Raw genomic sequence first — 6,047 nt, 5'->3', positions numbered from 1 at the left:
TCTGTGAGGAATGAAAGGTGGAATCTGATTGGTTGCTAGGGGCAACTGAGCCAGTTTCACTTTACACCATGTTTGATAAATCTCCTCCATAGTATATATAATTGATATAAATCTAAAGGTATAGGAGCCAACTTTTCCAGCTATTCCCTACCAATCTGATGGCGAATCTCAGCTGGTGCACAATCAGATGCTTGTGTGCTAGTGCATTACTTCTTGTGAAAACCAGACTTATTACTTTTTATATCCTAGTTAAGGCTGGGTTCACACTGCATTTTTGCTATCCGTTTAACGGCTTAGTTTAATAGAAAAACAGTTGAAAAAATAGATGCATTTGTGTTCATCCATTTTTCCATTGACTTCCATTATTTAAAAAAAAGCATCCGGTTTGGTAGCGTTGACTGTTAGCAGATCCGTTAAACGAACAGCAAAAATGCAGTGGGAACCCAGCCTAATGTAATAAACTCTGCTTCATTGTACAAGTTGACAAGAATACTTTTTCCCAGGGCAACATGGATACACCTTAACTAATGGGAATCAATGAGCAATATGGTGCACTTGAGATGTCCACAGGTGCTATCTACTAAGGCGCCAGCGCTTATGGTTACTGTATATATAACATCGGAATAAGAGAAAACTTTCCAGACCTTTCAGTAGAAATCATGACTTGTGAGGGGTATTGTGGGATTGATGGGGTAATGTGCCTCCATGAGAAAATGGTCAAATAGTCTCATAATCCAGGAAATGTTCCATGGGAAATTAGAAAGCCCTTCTCCAGAAGACAAAACTCTTGCTCCTCACTGCCACCTATTGGAAGGGTATTGTATAACAAAAGAGGAATTATCTGCTTTCTTATTAGTTATGTTCTTACTACAGAATACACGTGGAGATTTTAAGCGGATTCCGCCGCGCGGCCTCCGCTTGAATTTCCGCCCATTCCATAGACTCACATATTTGCCGTTGAATTCCGCCATCAACCCATGTCAATTCTTTGGGCGGACAGTGGAATTCGTCGGTGAATATCATTGAGTCTATGGGATGGGCTGCGTGGCAGAAGTCTCCGCGTATAGTCCATAGTGTGCACATACCCTTACATTGCAAGCTGATCATGAGCCTCGGTAACATATTGGTAGATATAATTATTATACATCGTAGAAAGCTGTAACATAATGGGTAAGGGGGTGTTATAGATTTTGCACTTGGACCTAAAGTCTAGGCTCAGTTTTCAATGCAGTTTCACAGTCCTACCCTTCCCCTATGTACAATGCCAGTTATAGTAAGTTATGCATCCAAGGTAAACATAATTTCTGGCAGGATGTAGCCACACGAGGACTTGGATATGAAGTGCACATTACAAAAGTTTCCATTGTGCTGCTAAGCTGACATGGCTCCACGGTTCACGTACGTGTACTGTACAGCATAATTGTGAAATTATGGATTATTGTCACATGATTAGAGAGATCACTGTCTGGAAAGTACAATGTAATGAGTTAAGTAATGGGCACACACAAGGTTATCCACGGAAATTATCTTAATATTGATGATTTATAACTGCTCCCTGTAATGGCAGCAGCACCATATGTTACACCATAGCCAATGGCTGATGTATAGAGGAAGGATGGATCAAGCACATTGAATTTTAACAGCTTATTCCTTTATTCCTGTTGTGGATAAAATCTGTTAGAGGGGTCTAGTAGAAGTTTTATCCACTCTCTGCACTGAAATAAACAGGTATACTCAGTCAAGTGTTGAAATCTGAAGGAATAGTTGCCAACGAAATGAGCCTATATGCTATGTCTAGTGGCCGGGGACAAGTGTATGGATTCTAGGGGTTCTACATCCGGGGCCTCCAGTGATCATGAACACAGAGGTTCCATGTCCCCTTTTTCAATACAGCAGCCATTGAACATGCTTGCTGCTACAACCTTGAACCATATGGGGCTCTTAGAACTCTGTACTAAGACCCATATATTGGGAGCATCAGGAGCATCAGTGAGCATGCCCGACCACAACTCTATTAAAACAGAAAACAAAGCACCTCTATACTTGTGAATGGTGGGGTACCGGCAGCCATATAGCTCCTATTCTGTAAATTGGTTATAAATGTTGGTTCAGGCAGAATACCATTTGTCAGGCTGGGACCCAGGAAGCCCTAACACTGGCACCCGCCCTGCGATCAGCTTCTTAGCAGGACGGCGCCAACCTGAAGACTGGAACACGAAGACAAGGACAAGATAAAATAAACGCAATGGTAGCAGGGTCAACTAGCTGGGTCCAAATCTTTCGGTCGTCACACTACAAAATCAGAAGTCAGGGAGAATAGTCAGAATGTCAAGCCAGAATCAGGAAACCAGGGAATAAACAATCAGAATACAACGCTAGCTTAGTCACACTCAAAGAGGCTCTATCGCAGGCAAAGAGGATGATGAGGGGATGATGAGGGGAATAGTTTTATGGAGGCCGGAGTGTATTACAGAGCCAGCGGCCAGTCAGCACGTCACAATGAATACCACCTGAGCCAATCTGGCCGCGGCAATGATAGGAACGCTTTGCCGATGTGCCCCTAGCAACCAGCCAGTCGTTAGGGGTGCCGTCGGTGTGCTCCCTGCAACCAATCAGGGACGCCATCAGCATTGACAAGAGGCCGGCCGCGCTCCAGCAGTGTCAGCTCCTGACAATTTTAAGGGGGTATTCCCATCTGGGCTTTCCAGTCCTTTTGCAGGAACTTGAGGTGACTTCAAACAGGCCAGAGAGGGCCAAGTATCCAAAATGGAAATTCCCCTTTTAGTCTGCATATTGGCTGGTATATAGGATTCCCCATTACCACATAGTGCCAAATTATTATTGGCTGGCCTTGAAGTAACACTACACAAGGCCATATATACACAGCAATCCTTGAATCAGTGCCATCGTGCAGTGGCCATGTTCCTTTGTATTGCATCATAAATAATTATTATTGAATGATTTATTGTTAGTCGTATCAAAATATGCTGGTATCTATGACGACCTTTAGGGAGATCTGTCATTTTGTCCGTCATTTTTCATCCACTGCTTTTCGGGATTGTAGAACCAATCCGTGATGTATGTATCCTAATGGTTTCAGGACCTTCTGGGTAATCATTTACTGCGGAGTATGTTCTCAGATAACAGTCTCAGACTTGAGTTTCGTGTCAATCTTCTACTTACTAAATTATCTCAAGTCTTCAGCCAAGTGATAAGATTGGATTAAAGCTTCTGTTTTCTCTACAAACCTACATTCACAGCCACACATTGCTCTTTTGTATGGAATATCATTTAGAGTAAGTGGTCATCATGAGGTCCATTGTGGGCTACTGGAGACCATTGTAAGGCCTTGTATTGATGTTAATAGTCTTCACAGCTCAGTCATGGTGAAAGTCATTCTTGTCTGTACATTCAATTACAGGTTATAACACCTACTGTATAAGGAAAAAAACATCAACACGACCATAGTCCATGGTGTAACCTGTATCTGGGTCATCGAGTATGATTGCAGGTTCTGGGAAGAATGAAGACGAGGAAACAGTAAGAATAAAGCCCATACTAATAAGTTTCATGTAGGCAAGGGGTGAGTAAGTTTGCAGAATTGACAGGCCTGTTAATCCTATCTCAGATTATTTTAAATGATATCATGCATTGTCTGCTGTTATCCAGCTTGTAAACATGTTGGTGAAAACCATCCTGTTTGTTCTTCCATGATGGGTTTATTGCCTTTCTTGCTTTACTACTATCATTGACTGTTTAGCAACTTTGCAGTCAAATGAAACTACAATAGAGACAATAAACATAACATAATCAGTATATAAATCAATGTAATTTCGCACTGTTGTGACCCTGAACTGATGTTTCCTTCTTATGATTGCCATAGACTAGTGATGAGACTAGTGATATTCCAATATTCGATATTCGTACGAATATCCCGCGAATATTCGAATATTCGTTCGAATATTCGATCCCAATAAAGTCTATGGGAACAAGTATTCGATTAGTGAAAAACATCTATTTGACCATTTGGAGGGTGAACCCGGAAGCTGGGGGATTTGAACGCTTATCGAATACTTGCGGGATATCCGTACGAATATCGAATATTCAAATATCTCACTATTCGATCGAATATCTATTCGAACGAACAGTGTTCGCTCATCACTACCATAGACATTAGACAACATTCACCACAACAAGAACAACCATGGATTGTGCATGTCTTTCATGAGATAGAGGGGAGAAAGCTACTGATGGTGGTTGAAGTTGACCATTATGGGCAACTGCCATGAAATGGTTATGGCTATCATCAAAAGGGCAACATTGTCGTTTGTCGTTTGCCTGGGTCTCCTCTGGGTTCTCTAGTTTCCTCCCAAACTCCAAACCCATACTGATAGGTTAAAGTGTACCTGTCTTGGGCTTGTGCTGACCTGGCATGGTTGTATCCATGGATACCAGAACTTCTGGTGCCAGAATGAATTTCGTGCCAATTTGGTCAGTGTACTTCATGTCATGTATGTTTTTATTTCGAATGTTCATCATGAGCCCCAGTAAAGGACAAGAACTGATACGTGTAATGTCAGAATATGTTGGTGCAATATACAGTACATGAATAAAATAACTAAATGAATAGACTGATCACCAGTTGTCCTGCTATTGAGACTCCTTTCAGGACTGAAACCAAAAGAAAAAAAAATATAATGGAAAGATTAGCACATTTTCTGTGTTTTTAATCTTGGTTTTGGTTAAAAATACTGATCAAAGACCCAAACAAAATAGTATGGGCCCTATTACATAGAGAGATAATAGGCCAAAACAGCCAGATTTGGCTGACTATCAGTCCATGTAATAGAGACAACGATCAGCCAATGAAACGATCATCGGCTGATCGTTTTTTTTAGACCCAGACCTAAAATCATCGGCCGCCGACCGTGCATCTCTACATGTAATAGCGATGTACAGTCAATGGCCGATAATTGAACAGTTAATACATTACCTGTCCACGCTCCCGGTCTTCTCCTGCGGTCCGCCTCCCGTCACCGTGTGCTGTGCCCTCAGAGTGGCCTGTCTGAGCTGACAGGACGCTTAATGACTGTGCAGGACAGTGATTAGCTGAGTGACCTGTCAGCTCGGAAAGTATGAAGAGCGCAAGAGAAGACCGGGAGCGTGGACAGGTGAAGTATTAACTGTATGGGACTTTTATACTGCTCAATAATCATTTAGCAAGGTCTGCACAGACATCATTAACGATGTCTGTGCAGCCCTTGCTAAATGATTATTGAGCCATATAAAAGTCTAAGTAAACGAGCGCTGATCTAGCAGATTGGCGCGAGTTTACAGTATTGATCAACCCCCCCCTTGACCTGTGTAATAGGACCCTATGTCTGAACCTAGCCTTAGCCCAGACACAGGTTTCAATTCATTTTTATGATCAATTCGTGTTTAGTAAACTGCAAGTTCTTAAGCCGATTATAGAAATATTGGCCAAAAGGAATTTATAATAACACAGAGGTCAGTACTTGGCTTAATATAGAGTAAATCAGTGCTGCACACCTCTCGCTGGTTGGTGCTCAGTGGGTTGTGGTTCTTCAACCATGCATACCAAGAAGTAGTAAAATCCACGGCACTCAATATTATGCAGAAGTGATAGTTTATTTTACAGTGATAGACAAATAATGTATACTCCGACCAATATGAAACACTATGAGGTAGAGACCATAAATATAAAGCAAGCTTTCGGCCCTTCCCGGACCTTCTTCAGACTAATGGATCTCGCAGTAGTGAGTACGTCTGGAGTCTACCAAGAGTCTGACGGTAGCTGATTCATAGGTGAAGCTATCAGTTACATTAAGTGTCTCTATTTTAAAAGAAGTCAGTGGTTTCAGGCGGAACTGAACAGCTACAGTTCTATGACTACTGACTGGGTCAATGTTTTGGGGGATTTTTTTTTTACTTCATGTATATTTTAGGTAAGTACATTAATAGCAATACTTTAATAGGGCATTATGGGAATATCAAGTGGTGGGAACCATGTAGTGCACTGAATTCCT

Source organism: Dendropsophus ebraccatus, chromosome 10 (genome assembly GCF_027789765.1).
Source record: "Dendropsophus ebraccatus isolate aDenEbr1 chromosome 10, aDenEbr1.pat, whole genome shotgun sequence".
Taxonomy (NCBI): Eukaryota; Metazoa; Chordata; class Amphibia; order Anura; family Hylidae; genus Dendropsophus; species Dendropsophus ebraccatus.
Note: the sequence above shows the minus strand (reverse complement) of the source record.